The sequence below is a fragment of the Armigeres subalbatus genome, chromosome 2, assembly GCF_024139115.2.
Source record: "Armigeres subalbatus isolate Guangzhou_Male chromosome 2, GZ_Asu_2, whole genome shotgun sequence".
Lineage (NCBI taxonomy): Eukaryota > Metazoa > Arthropoda > Insecta > Diptera > Culicidae > Armigeres > Armigeres subalbatus.
The window spans coordinates 316,412,034-316,427,674 of NC_085140.1; the positions used below are offsets into that span (position 1 = coordinate 316,412,034).

The following is a 15,641-nucleotide window of genomic DNA, read 5'->3' on the forward strand; positions in this document are numbered from 1 at the left end:
ATGGAGAATTAGATAGAAAGGAGAGAGCAACAGAAATAAAGAAGGAAGAAGAAGAGAAAATGGAGTGAAAGGTAGACATAGAGAAGGGAAAAAGATCTAGAGTGGAAGGAGAGAGAAATAATGATAGTAGACAGAAATCTAGAGAATGGAGTGGGATAGAAAGGAGAGAAAAACTGAATAGAAACAAAGAAAAGATTAATTGAGGGAAAGAAAGCAGAAAACGAATAGATCAATAGAAAGGAGAGATTAATGGAAAAATAGAAAAGGGAAATATGGGAAAGGAAAGAGGAATAGAGTTGGTAGAGTACGAAATAGATTGGAAAAATGACAAAAGGAAGAAAGGCGAAACAAAGACAAATGAAAAAGAAGCAGAGAGAAATGAAAGACAGATATAGCTAAGAGAATGCGAAAAAAGCTATAAAAGATACAAGAATAGAGAGAAGATAGAATAAAATGCATAGAACGTTACTAGATATTGAGATAAAAGAAGGATACTGAAGAAAAGGATAGATAAATAGCGAGAACGACGAAAGAAATAGATCAGGGAGAGATAAGAAAAGAAGAGTAAAGTAGAAAGCAAGAGAAGATAGGTGAGAGACAGAGAGAAAGAAGAGTAGAATAGAGACAAAGAAGAGAAGAACGGAGTGAAATGAGAGAGAATTACCGTGGACCCCTGGAAATGCCGTTGAACCCCGTTGATTTGAACATCGTTCAAATTAAAAACTGTTCAAACGTAATTTGGTACGTGGGCTGGAGAAAAGAAAAATGGCACATCGTGAAATGGAACACTGAATCAAAACAAAACAGGGAAGAGAGCAGCCAGAAACTGTTTTATCTGATGCTTATAGAGTAACCAGAAGTGCAAATTAAAAAATAAACCCCGTCAATATGATTGAGGTACCGTTCAAATTATCGATGGTCCACGACAGTGGGAAAGATACAGCAATAGGGCTTTAAGACATTTCGTCGAATTTTAAAATTATACAGCTGGAATGCCTATTATGGCCACCCCGGGTCCATAATACGTAACTTCGAGTTTGTTTTGGTACGTATAATGGTCCCCCATTTGATTCACATGTTCCAATTCCACATGTTCTTTGCGCCTATTATAGACCCCTCTTGTGTGCTAGAAATGGACCATCCAGCGTGTTTACATTTATAAATTAGTTGATAAAACTAAATATCAATACCCCAGTCCAAAACAATTGCACGGAACTACTATCCTGATATGAGAAGCAACCTCGGAAGCAACTCTATCCGGTGGATGTTCGCAAGAAATAGTTGATTAGAGCGTTAAATTTGGGTTTTTCTTCAGAGGGTCCATTATGCGGTGGGTAGCGCTCACTGCTTAGGCATTCCAGCTGCAAAATTTTAAAATGACGATCGTAGAAAAAATAAATTAATGTTCTTGCGTGTTTATGTACGTAACACGTTGCCGATCCCTGTCGCTTGCTATCTGATGCTACAGAACAACAAGAGGTTATGCGACTCACTCTAGCGGAGCGTCTGAAGTAAATTTCGATCGTTAGGGGGTCCATTACTAGCGCTCACTCCAGTAATCCCGTTTTAGTAGAACTATCTTACCCAGATTTGCCTGATTCGTCAAATTTCCGAATTCGTTTAATTGCCCAATCAGCATTTGACAGACCCAATTGCGTAATTCTCGCTTAACAATTGATTAGGGCCTACAATGAAAAGTAAACAAATTTAATTTTAATACCCTTCGATAGCATTCTCTAATAGCTACTAATAGTATAAAAATGTTTCGCATCTTCAATTAAATTACTTAGAAAAAACTAATTTTTGATTGGGCCTACAACGTGTTATTCTCAAAATATGTGTAGGTCTACCCTAAAAAACGGACAAGCCACTCGTTTTTTCTGTCTGGGATAAGCTTTCTCCAACTTCGGGCCGATAACGGGATTTTTTTCCGAACCGTCATCGGCCCGACCTCGAGAGAAAATTTCCCCTCCCGAAAAGCTTTATCCCTTGTTTACTTTCGAAAAATGCAGTAAACAAAGGGTCTATGAATGACAAGCAAATGCAGAATGACTTATCAAGAAGGCCTATTCCGGAGAAAAAAAATGAAAATAGACTTAAAATTTTATTTTAACGATTTCGACACATTTTTGCATGTTTTCGATGCAATTAAGGTTATGGATGGATAGATAGTGTTGATTATGTGCTTTTAGGAGTTTTTGCAGCCTAAAATATCATAAACCTGGGAAATAGGAATACAAATTGTGATGCATTTTTTTCGAACGGCATTTTCTCAATGTTTACGTTTTGGCTGTAGGCCCTTTTCAAATGTTACGCGAGAATTCACCTTATTTTCATTATATAATGCATTAAAGCATTAAAGCATTTAAATGCTTCGTTTGTCAGGGTTTCGACTTTTCGGATGCATTTGAAAGTCATGAACCATAGATTTCATATACACTCTGAGAAAAATCTATACTAAATAGTTTTAAAGTCATGCTAACTGGCTATTCGCCTGGTTGACCCCGGCTTCGTATTCGTGCTGATTAAACTCGATTAGTATAACTTTCATTTATATGGGAATAGTATAAAGCGACGATATCGAAAATAGTATTCGTAGAATGAATTTTGTTTTGTTTGGAAATGTTGTTTACAAAAACAAAAACTTTGGTTGAACATTTTTATTTTTCATGAACATTAAGAAAATAGCTAACGTTCGGTTACTTAAAAAAATTTGTAACAAAAACCTTCTAACATAATCTACAAAAGCAACTAAGGTAATAATAATCAACATCGAATAAATAGCGGCATATTTCTGGCACCAGAACGACTTATTCCTTATTTTTGAAATAAATATTCATAAAGTCAACGCTGTCCGGGGTTTCAGCTGAGCATGGGTTCCCGAGAGTAGTGTGCTGCTGTAGATTTGCAGTTCATAGTTTATAAGGTGTATTCAATTATTGCTACAACTGATCGTATCGATGGACGCCGCAATTGGCTGAAATAAAATAAATGTTTGATGAAACATGACATTGATAGATTGTAAATGAACTCACCTGATCTCAAAACAAACATGCTGATATTTAGCCTTCCACGCCAAAAGCATTTGTTTCTGATTGATCTCCTTGTCCAACATTCCCAGATTATATTCCACTGGGATTCTCTAGGAAAGAGTATCCAGACACGAAATTTATCGCTGGTTCTAACTGACGGTCTTAGTTTGCACACATCAATGCAGTTTTTGCTCAATTTTTGCGCACGATTCGTGATTATGTTCATCGGAATCGTTGTTGATCATGTTTGTAACTGACCTCTTTGGAGTAATTTCTGGCCGATTATGTCCGTGGTGACAATCACACTGTATAGGTTGCCACTAGAGCTGCCGTACCCCAACTGGGTACTTTTTTTCAAAGATCGACACCAGCTTGGTGAACATTCCATGCAGAGCTATCAATGTTTGGTTCAGTATTTCACGATAGGCGTTCTTGCAATCCAATTCGCCATTCATCTTGGTGGGTTCATAAGAACTTCCGGAACGTATCGGAACGATATTCTCAACTAAAATCAATATTCAATAAGCCATATGTTATCAGAATATTCACTTAAAAACTTACCTCTAACTTTCGTCGTCTGTATCAGATAATTCTTTATATTCTTTGATTATCGTCGTGGTAGTTGCAAATGCGCCGGAACTAATTCGTGGTCAGAAATGATAAATATTTATGATGAGCAGTTTGATAAATTATTTATGATGGCGGAAAATGTGACCTCTGCAAATTTCAGAGCGATAAATACACTGATAAAATATTTTCGCTCAATCTAGAAAGAGATTAAATTGTAATTTTGAATAGATTATTTCTTAAACTATACTTAGTATAAGTTCAGTTAATATAAAAATAGATTCATTTTTATACTATTATCGGTTTGTTATATTCCTGAGTGTAGGGGAACTGTTCCGTTTTCCATCTCACTGAACATATATTCATCTCATCGCAAAACAGAGAAATACAGCACCAATCTCGTCGCTTCTTTTTGCTAACACGCATGCTCACCAAATTCCTTTTCATTGCTTTGTTTTTGATTGTATGGAAATAGGAGCTATGAGATGAAGTGCTGAACCGTTCCCCTATAAATTCTGAAACATTTTATCAGTATTTCGTTCAAAATCCCGTCACTGTGTATCTTCTGTGTAGTTCAACGTACGAACGAGTAGAACGGTTGAGATTTATGGTGAGAGAAATCCTCTTCATACGCTGCAGTGGCGCGCGCGGGTGGCAGCAGCCAGTATCGAGCCAAAATATTCAAAAACTTCCCAAACTGACGGAATTGCTTTGTTCTACTTTTTCCTCCGCACGCCGCCCTCAATGGAAACCCAAAAAGTGTGAACGCTCGAGCACGTTTGAAATCAAAATCACTTTCGATTTGTTTGGTGATCTGAGGGGACCGCTTGCTCGCTGCAGCAACCAATGTGAAGACGACAACCTTATTGTCACCACCGTACCGTCGTCATCGTCCACATTGTCGCCCAAATGGCTGGCAAGTTTCTCGCCGACGACGGCGACGACATTGAAATTCAAATTTCCTGACTGACTTTGCCTTGGAATGGGTACGTAATGCTCACTTTGGCAGCCGGATCTGACGACCTGGGTCGACATTTGTGATTCAATTTGATTCCCGTCCGACAACAGCACGGGTGTGCTGCGGCTGCCACCATCGCTTGAGACCTATCAATCAACAAACCATGGGCACTCGAAACGTATACATATTACCATGCAATTGAGTTGGGTACCGAGCATCGGGAAGGAGCCATGTGTGCTGCTCAAAGTTGGAGAAAATCGAATTCTGTCACATTTGAACCACAGACCCTTTGCCCTGCCGCTTGGGTACCATTCGAAGGAATTTATCGCCATTAGAATTTAAAATTTCCTTAAGGGACCCCGACTATGCTTAAGCGTGATCTACTTTCCCAGCGGCGACGAGGGCAGCTGGTTTAGTTGAAAGTTTAAAATATTCTTTTGATGCATGTATCGGCCCACAGATGGTTCCCCATGGCTTCGGGACTCGGACTCGAAGTAGCAGTAGTTGGGAGTGCATTTTCTAAGCAGTTCGAAACTGGAGTGGTAAATTGATTTTCTTTATTTTGAATAATTGCGTTACGGCTGCGGAACGAACTCAGACGGTTTCCCATCGATCTCTTCTCCGACGCGGATCGGATGGTATTAGTTTGGAAACAGACAACCGAAACTGAATGTTTGCTTCACATATGGTATGGTACATCAAGCGCTGCTGTTTCTATTAGTTGGATACGCTACTTGGTGGCTCTCAATCGGGTGCTGGATGATGAACGACTACGGTGGAGAACCAACAACATCTGACGGCTATTTGTTTGTGTCTGGTAGAGAACAAAGTATCGATTAGAATTGTAATTTGGGTGATTTATTGTGTTTTATTAGATTCCAGAGCAGCGGGCGTAAACAAGCGATAATGAGGTTTCTGGAGATGGAAAAATAAAAATTGAATTATGTTCGTAATTTTGAAAACCAGGAAGGGGATTTATTTTTAAACATATACTATTTGGAATTTAAATTAACAGGAGCACAATATGATATTTATGCAAACCAGATTGTGCTGCTAATAAATATTTCTGTCTGTTTGCGTTGTAGAAGTGACAAAATTGTAACTGAATTTCGGGCTTTAATAAGCTTGGTATTCACTCGTTTACTTCTATTCACGTAAATATCAGAGCAAATCTCCAATTGAACAATTTTTTGTCATTCAAGTTGAATTTCCCTATAAACCCACTTACCACCAATGTATGTGAACATCCAAATTTACGTTTCCAGTTACGTCACCGTTTCAGTAGAAAGGGAACAACAAGTCAGTGAACAACCATTGCCAATAGCGTCAAGTAGTGATATCACTTTCTCGGTACTTCTACGCATCAGCACCATTAGGAGCAGACCCAACTCTTCCTAACACTCAGATCTAATCACCAGCGGCCGCACATCTACGACTACTGCCTGGTGCTGATGTCGGTCTCTGGCAAACAATCCAACTCGTATAGGCCACTTAGAGAATCGCTATTCGGCCAACTGACAGCTAAATGACTGTCAATGGCCGGATCCGCACACACAAAACGCAACAACGACCATGATTGTACTCTGCTCGTTGGTACCGACCTACACTTTCGGGTGGTGACAGCGCGGCGGTGGCGGCGAACCGTTCAGTGGATGTTCAAGTTGGTGGACAATTTCAACAATCATCTTGGCCGACCACGTCGCCGCGTTTCCTTCGTCTTGACCTACCGATTTGATGGTTCGTGTAAATCGGCAAAACCCCGTTCTGCTACGCTCCAAAGCCGTCGTCTGAAGAAGTTGCTGTCACGTGTATGCTTGATGGTAGTACGAGAAGCAGCAGCAGCAGCACTATCTAATGGTGGTAAGTGGGACAATCGAACCGAACCCGTTGACAGTTGTAGAAGCATCGTGTGACAAACTTCTTCCCCTCCGCTGACTCACCGCCAAGTTGGTAGAGTTGATAGGAAAGCCGAATCTGATGTCACTTGAAGAAGTCAAATGACAAAACGATTCTCTTCTCCATCCCAGACTCAATCAAACCCCGCCGGGGCCAATCAGCATTGGGTATGCAAATCAAGATATATCGTGATAATAGGATTATAATGGACATTTAAGTCTTGTTCGGACGGGCTTCTGCATGATGCGACCGTGGCGTGGGACGAGTTTGCGGCATATACACCTCGTAGTAGTACTTAATGGCCACTCGGATCGTCGCAGTTGGCGTACCACCGATGAAGCGATGGCTGAGTGTTCCACTGCCACTCTCGGGTGGATGAGAAGTCGAGAGGGTGTTGGATTGTTTACCAACGGACGGTGCAAAAGTGGTGCGCGAGCGCGAGAGGCATCAGAAGGAATTCGGCTCAGGTGTGAAGCAGCGTAGTGCGATAAAAAAAAATAAGTCGGCAGGTCTGTGTGCTGCAGCAGGTTGCACGCGGCCGACATATCGTCAGGTGAATCTTTGAACACCGAAATGCACTCTAAATGGGAGATGGTGAAGATAAACGGACAAGTTGTAGGGCAGTGGCTCCAGCTGATAGGAGCTAACTGTTCTCTTCTGGCGGTGGGTGCTTAGCGGGTAAATGAATAACGGTAATTGTTTTTCGAAAGTAAAATTGTTTCAATGATTTGATGTCAAAGTAGACACAGTTCTTTCACTTTACTATCGAAAGTTGCGAATTGATTCCCAACCCGGTCTTTCGAAGAGATCATAGGTTGTTATTTTTGTCGACTTATCTGCATCTGCCCATAATGAGCTATAAGCTCGCCAAAAATCGTGGATAAATGCGTAAATTTTATTAGTTCTGAAATGTATTCCGGAAAACAAGCATCCTCCTGTTAAGGGTGTGTCATTAATCATTGTGCCACTTTAGATTGATTGGCAAAAAGATACAATAATCGAAATGAAGGCAATTTTTCACAGTAGTTCAGTATATATGTATTAGGGTGCCAAAAGGCATGGGAAAAATTTGACCATCGAATTTCAAAAATGGGTGGTGCTCAAAAGTTTCATCTCCTCGAAAAAGGTCCCTATGCAAAATATCAGCTCAATCGGACTTCGCTAACCGTTCGTTTGACCAAAGCAATCAAAGTTTGACTATTATGAAACATGAAAATTTCCCAAGGGAGGTGGCCTCAAGATCTGGTTTTATCTCAAAAAAAGAAGAAATTGACTTTTTGGGACTTGAGATAAATTTTAGGACTTGAGTTTAAGGACTTCAGTCAACTCAAGATCTCGACGTTTCATGCATTTATAAAACATTTGGCATAAAAAAAAAATCGAGTCCCAAAAGTTTCCAAAAGAAACTTTTCGAGGTAACACCAGATCTCGACATTTCATGCATTTTTGAGACATTTGGCATCAAACATTTTTTTTTGAATTCGAAAAATTTTCTATCTTCCAAAATTTGTTTAAGCATGAGCATGAGCATGATGGCCGTGCATTTCGTAGTTGCTACTCCGTGATCGACCAGAACAATCGCAATTGCACAGGGAACCAATGGATGGAAGCATGGGATTTGCACTCCAACCTCAATGTGCACAGTCCGAAAGCTCTAGTATTTTGGAAGGTCGATAACGGCGCTGGCCACGTCCTCACGGTCATCGGGGATGGGAAGGAATTGATGATGCAGTCACTCGCCCACTGCAAGCCGAGAACACCTCTGCACTCGCCACGAGTTCCTGCGGAATGTTATTAGATTTTGGGGGTTGGGGTTCTATGGCAGATGTTCGTCTTGGTTAACGGGGTTGCCAATGTGATAGTAATGAAAGGGTGGTGTAGTATTCTAATTCGATGCCGAAACGAACTTTTCGCTCATTTCGAATTCTAACAGTTACCTGCTAGAACTAATCAAGTTGTAGTTATAGGGGGATAGAAGATAGAAATGGTATGAAAGCCCATTTCCAGTTCTAGCGATTGCTAGAACATGAGAAATATATGAAAAGATACAAAGTAGGAGAATGGAACGGGCCTGGGATTGAACCCACGACCTCCTGCGTATGAGGCAGAAGCGGTAGCCATATGACCACCAAGCCCGTTAACATTTGGCATCAAACTTTTTTTTTTTAATTCGAAAAATTTGCTATGTTCCCAAAATGTTTTAAATTCAAAAAAGTCATCTCTCTCAAAAAAAATTTTTTTTTTAGGTAACAACAGATATCGACGTTTCATGCATTTCTAAGACATCTGGCATCAAACAAAAATTTCGATTTCGCATTTTTCCTGTACCCCTTGAAACAAAGTGTTTCAAAATAGTCAAACTTTGACCGCTTTGGTCAAACACTTAACGAAGTCCGATAGAGCTGAAATTTTGCATAGGGATTTTTTTCGAGAAGATGAAACTTTTGCACTACCCGTTTTTGAACTTCGAAAAGTCGATTTTCATTGGCACCCTAATATGTATATGCATTTAAACTTATAAAGATCGATTCACCTTTAGGACACATTTGAGTGAAACTTACGACATTTCCTATTGACACTCTTCATTATGCAGAATGTTTTTCTCAACTCAACTTACTCAACAAGAATGTTTTTCTCAACTTTATCCACAGAAATGAGGAAGAACATTTCCGATTTGTTCTTTGCCTCTTCTTTGGTCTTCATCATGGACCAATAGGTTTTGATTGGACGGATTTCAGGACAGTTTGGTAGGTTCTTTCGGTTTTGGAGTAATGACACGAAGCAAAAAATGCAGCACCGGTATTTCGTTAGCAGCTTCGTGTATAGCTTCCGGGCGCGCGCGTTTAGACAACACTCTGCTGACGTTTGTCCCGAATTGGAGAAGTTCTGTACCTTGTACGTTTTCAATCCGGATCGCTTCTTGGCCCTCTGGACGAAATCTTGCGTAACACCAAGCTTTTTGGTCATGTCCCGCGTGGGGATGATCGGATTCCGCTTGAAACGAGTAAGTAAGACTGGATCACAATAGCGCGTTGCGTCGCGCTGAGCCTTGAAGTCAGCGTTTAGTACTCCCGGAGAAATTCTGGGAGGAACTCCCTGAAGAATTCTCACAGGAACTCACGGAGGATCTGCCGGTTGAACTGTTGAAGGAATTCCCGGAGAAACTACTGAAGGAATTCTCGGAGGCACTTCTGGAGGAATTCCTGAGAGAAATCCCGAAAGAATTTCCGGTGGAACTCCCTGAGGAATTCTTGGAGTAACTGCCGGTGGGACTCTTGGTGGGAATTCCCGGAGGAACTATTGAAGGAATTTCCGGAGACACTCCCGGAGATATTCTGGAAGGAACTCCCGGAGGAATTCTCACAGGAACTCCCGAAGGATTTCTCGTAGGAACTCCCGGAGGAATTTCCAAAGGAACTCCCAGACAAATTTCTGGAGGACTTTCCAGGAATTTGAAGAAAGCCCAAATGAATTCTTCAAAGAAAATCTGAAAGAATTCCCGTAGGAACTACTGCTGATGGAACTCCCGAGGGAATTTTCGGGGGAACTTCTGGAAAAACTGCCGGTAGAACTCCCGGAGGTATTCTGGAAGGAACTCCCGGAGGAATTCTCGCAGGAGCTCCCGGAGGATTTCTCGGAGGAACTCCCGAGGGAATTCCCGAAAAATTCCCCGATAAACGCCCAGAGGAATTTCCGGAGAAGCTCCCGGAGGAATTTTCGTAGGGACTCTCGGGGGGAATTCTTGGACATTTTCCAGGAGAAATTTCCGAAGGAACTCTTGGAGGATCTACATGAGTAATTCCCGGAGACACTCCCGGAGGAATTCCTGGAAGAAATCCCTTACCGGTGGAACTCCCGTAGGAATTCCCAGAGGAACCACCGGTGGAATTTCTGGAAAAATCCCTGTAGGAATTCCTAGATAAACTTCCAACGAAAGCCTGAAAGAAATCCAGAATGAAAGAAAACCTATATGAAAGAAAGACTGAACAATTCTCGGATAAATCCCGGAGAAATTCTGAGAGGCTCTCCCTTGACAATTCTCGGAGCAACCCCCGGATGAATTCTCGCAGTAATTCCCGGGGATATTTCCGGATGAACTTACTGAGGAATTCCCGAAGGAATTTTCGGAAGAGCTCTTGGAGGAGTTTCCAGAGGAACTCTCAGAAGAATTCCCAGAGGAGCTTTCGAAGGAATACCCGGGGGAATTCTTGGAGGAACATCCCGGTGAAATTCTAGGATGAAATCTCGGTAGAAGTCTCTAGGGAAGTCGTGGAGGAATTCCTGGATTACTTCCTGGAAGAATTCCTGTGGGAAAATTTGATATATTCCTAGAGGGATACCCGGGTGGATTCTTGGAGGAATTGCCTGGGAAATGGCATAGAGGAATTTCCAGATGAATTTCCGAATGGTAAATCCTGAATGAATTTTTGAATGATGTCATCAAGGAACTCCAGGAGGATTTCACGGAAAATACCTGGAAAAAATCTCAGATGAATATCTGAACGAATTCCCAGTGGAAATCCTGTAGGATTTCTTGAGCAAATTCCCAGAAAAATACTTGAAAAAATCCTGGAAATACAAATAAATTATTGGAGAAATTCTTAGATGAAATTCTGGAAGTATTACCAGATGATTTCCTGGAGGAATTCCAGGATTTATTCCTGGGGGTTCTTTCTGAAGAAATTTCAGGAGGAACTCTTTAAGGATTTCCTGGAAGAACTACCAAATTAATTCTTGAATAAAATTCTGGAGGAACTTCCGAATGAAGTCCGAAAGAAATTACAGGAGTATTTCGCGGAAAATTATCTGGAGGAATTCCCAGAGAAATCCTTGAAGTACTTACTTGATACTTGATGGGCTACAACTCTTCGATAAACCTACGCCGAATGGAGTATCCTTCTCCACTGGACTCGATCCTGGGCCAATCGCTTCCAGTCGCACTGAACATTGAGCGCCCCAGGTTCTATTCAACTGCCAAAAGCCACCCTGTACGCGGCCTTTCACGAAGCCCGTGGCCTCTCCCGGGATCTCTCTCAAATATTATACTCGCTTGACGTTCTTCCGGCATACGAACAACGTATCCAGCCCACCGTAATCTGCCGTGTTGTATAAGCTTTCGTGATTCATGCGACGCCGCCAGATACCGTTCTCCTGTTTACCGCCGAGTATTTTCCGCAGCACCTTACGCTCAAACACTCCGAAAGCTCTCCGATCAGCCTCCTTTAACGTCCATGTTTCATGGCCGTATAATTCCAGAGTGCTTTAATCCATCTAAGGTAACAAATTATGTCCATATTTCACCCGCAACCCTTATACTTGATTTCGATCCGTCCAACGTTATACGAATAAGTGGTAACAGTTTCGGAAACCCATATTCTAGCATAATTTGCCATAATTCATTCCGTTTCACTGAATCATGAAATCATTAAACAGATAATGTGTCTGCAAGTTGTACTTTCGAATTTACCAAGGATTTGTTTCAGGGTAAACATTTGGTTAGAAAATGTTTTTTTTTCTGCCGGGAGCTGGTCATTCCCCGCAGCCTTATTGTTTTTCAGCTCTTCAGTAGCTTTCCAGACATCATCGACTCCAGGCGACTCCACAGCTTGTCCATCGTTGCTAATATTTATTCTGTTCACCACTATTCAACAAAGTCTCGAAGTGTTGCTTCCACCTGGCAGCCACTTCGGTTTTATCTGTCAGCAAATTCCCTTCTTGGTCGTGACGGGAGATGGCGCTGTCTTTCTCCGTATGCCATTGACAGTCTCAGAAAACCTCAACATATCATTCTGCTCCATTTTTTCCTGCACCTCGCTAATCACTTTTTCTTCGTACTCTTTTTTATTCCTGCGATGGGTTCTTTTTGGCTGCTCTTGCTTCTTTGTACCGGAATTCCTGGAAAAATACCTGGAACTTTTGCCGGGGAACGGGAAATATTTGGACGAATTCCTGGAAAAAAAAATTTTCGAAACCAACGGGCCCGACTTTGTGAAGCGGTTGATTTAGAACATTTATTATAACAACGCGAAACGCGCGGAGCGCTATTGTGGCGGTCGCTAAGGAAATTAACATTTTTAAAACAACGCGTCAACGCTCTGTCAGCGTGACGCGACGCGCAACGCACTATTGTGATCTAGCCTTGAGCGCTCTCTCTGTTTTTTTTGCGAGTTTTTCCCGGTTTTCATCTAGCTCCTTGCTTGTGGTCTGACAACCGTTCCTGGTACCTTTGGACGACTTCTGAGATAGTCAAATGAGGTAAATACATTGATTTTCTCAAGGCACCACGATACGACAACCCGGGATTTTGCACATATGAGTGTACAAAATCCCTTCGCGAATGGTTTGCTGATTTTCTTCTATCTCAACCGGAATCTCACTGACAACTGCACAAATGTAAAAAATACGCTTCAAAGAAAAATTGTGCGAAAATTGTTGTTGAGGAAATTGCAGGAATAGGCATTGTTTACGTTTGCGACTTTCGCCCTTAATGAAACATCAATATAGAATTAAAGTCTCACATTTAGAGTGGCGAGCTTTGGGTTGCTCCTTAAAAGCAATTACGTACAATGTTCTCTCCCATGATAATTTTTCAAAAAGAGTAACCATGGATTTCTCCGGATGAGAGTGATGTCTTTTTCGTTGTTGTTGAGGCGTAAGTAGAATCACTGCGTTTATTGAGTTAAACTGAGTCGAGAGTGACGATAGTGAAAAGCAGATTTTCTGAACAAATGTAACTTGTCTAAACTTAAAACATGCAATGACCCTTTGATTATTACCAAAGCCGATTATGAAAATATGTACTAAGCATAAGAGTGGGACAATATGATTATGTTTCTTTGAAATCATTGTTTTTCGAAACCAGTTTCCAGTTAAGGCCCAACACAACTATGCAAAAACTGAATTCAATTAATTGTCTACACGGCTGCGTATTGGTTACACAAGGCTAACGCGTGAATTTTTAATTTAAAAAATAGTGTTAAACCTTGCGACATGATTTAAAATTTAATGAGTTTTGAAGGAGAAGATAAAAAAATAAGTGAGCGGGCTTGGTAGTCATATGGCTACTGCTTCTGCCTCATAGGCAGGAGGCCGTAAGTTCATTCTCAGGCGAGTTTCATTTTCCTTCTTTGTATCTTTCTCTATAGGCATTTCTCATGTTCTAGCAATCGCTTCCATACTGTTTCCATTACTATTCCTATAACTTCAACTTGAGTATTCTAACAGTAATATGCTAGAATTGGAAATGAACTATAGAGCTCGTTTCCTACATCCAATTAGAAATGCCATCAGTTGCCTTCTCCTATCTATCACATTGGCAGCTCGTTAACCAAGACGGACCTCTGCCTGTCCAACCTAACCCAAAAATTCCAACAAATTCCGCATGAACTCGTGGCAAGTGCAGAGGTATATTCGGCTTGCAGTGGGCGAGTGATTGCATCATCATTTCCTCCCCCTTCCCTACATTGACTTGCATTCTGACGTGGCAGGCTCCAGTATGACCTAACAAATGAGATCACCAGTACTTGTACATTGAAGATGTGTGCTAGTCCCAAGCAAACATCTGTTGGTTCTCTGAGCAAGAACAGCTGATCTGGTCATAATGGAGTAGCAACTACGAGCAGTCAATCAAGCTCAAGCTCAAGAAGATAAAAAAAATAAGTGAAATTGAAAAGGAAACTGCATGAGAAATGAGGAGCGAGAGGTGAGACGTCAAACGGAATTTTTGACCAAATAATTTGTCTAGTCTAGTCTAGTCTACACATACACAGCCAGTTCGTGACAGAATCCTGGAATTTTTGACCAAATGACCTGTTTGACCAAACGACTGTTCGGACAAACAACATACCTAATTGGCCAAAAGACAGTTTGGGCCTTATGACCCGTTGGGAAAATTGTTCTTTTTTTTCCACACGACCATTTCGGCTAAGCGATAGTTTCATTCAAACGACATTTTCGGCCGAACGACCATTTCGGCTAAACGACTTTTTCGGGTATATGATCCATTAGGCAAAACGGCATTTGCAATCAAATAATCAATTCGGTCAAACGAAATGTTTGGTCATGTGAACTGTTCAGTCAAACGACATTTTTGGCCGAATTGTTTCAGCCAAACGACCATCTTGGCAAACTGACTTTAGGCCAGATGGGTTTTAGACAAATGGTATTCTTGGTTAAATGGCTTTCGGTCGAATGACTTTTGGCCAAATGGCTTTCGGCGGAACGACTTTCGGCCAAAGAGCTTTATTCCGATAAGACGGAGGTCCTTTCGATGAATATTCGACTGATTTTCCAGTGGGAATTCTCACGAATTTTCAATTGAAACTAGCGAATATTTTAATTGAAAATTGGGGGGAATTTCCAGTTAAAATTACGAAGAGTTTTTCCGTGGAAATTCTGGTAATTTTACATTAGAAATTGTGTAAGAAACTAGCCATTTTGCCTATGCTCAGTTTTTACACAGATTTGTGTAGGTTCTTATATGGTTACCGCAGGAGGACGTATTTCCCTTTGCTGTTTAGTTTCGATCTGACCTTGACCTTGACCTGACGATCTGAGCTGGATGGGAGTATCTACCCTACAAAAAGAGAGCTACTCTGCTTGGTGATGAGCATTTTCGATCCGCTCGGACTGGTGGTGAACTTCGTTATTCATGGCAAAGTTTTAGTGCAGGACGTATGAAGAGCAAACACCGGCTGGGACGAAAACATATTTGATGCCATCTTTCCGGCATGGCAGCTATGGGTTCGATCGCTACGTGATCTCAAACAAATACGTATTGATCGTTGCAAATTTTCCGGGCTATACTCCTATGGCATTTGAAACCTTGGAACTGCATATATTTATGGATGCCGTTGTAGCAGCTTATGCCGCTGTTTCCTATTTTCGTATTGTCTATAGTGGCACCATTCGCTGCAGCCTTGTATCATCGAAACCCAAAGTTGCGCCACTCAAACAACTTTCCGTGCCTAGACTGGAACTACAAGCCGCAATGTTTGGGACGAGGTTGATGAAGTCCATCACCAACAGCCATACTATCTCTTCCAGCCGAAAAATATTCTGGAGTGACTCCAACACTGTGCTTGCCTGGTACGGTCTGACCAGCGAAGATTTCATCAGTTTATGACGTTCAGGATTGGCCTAATTCAGGAAGATACCGATGTTTCAGGGTGGAGAAAGGTGCCATCGGC

At 41.4% G+C, this 15,641-nt stretch overlaps 1 protein-coding gene and 1 long non-coding RNA gene across 5 annotated transcripts in view; one reads left to right on the forward strand and one right to left on the reverse strand.

The window, feature by feature from the left end:
• LOC134212637 (netrin receptor unc-5-like) overlaps positions 1–15,641 on the forward strand; it is a 909,680-nt gene that overhangs the window by 475,373 nt on the left and 418,666 nt on the right. The window lies entirely within an intron of this gene.
• LOC134216772 (uncharacterized) lies at positions 2,605–3,683 on the reverse strand. Its single transcript, XR_009980820.1, has 3 exons — positions 3,594–3,683; positions 3,036–3,537; positions 2,605–2,977 (listed from the first exon to the last, which is right to left on the reverse strand). It is a non-coding gene; the product is annotated as an uncharacterized LOC134216772 (long non-coding RNA).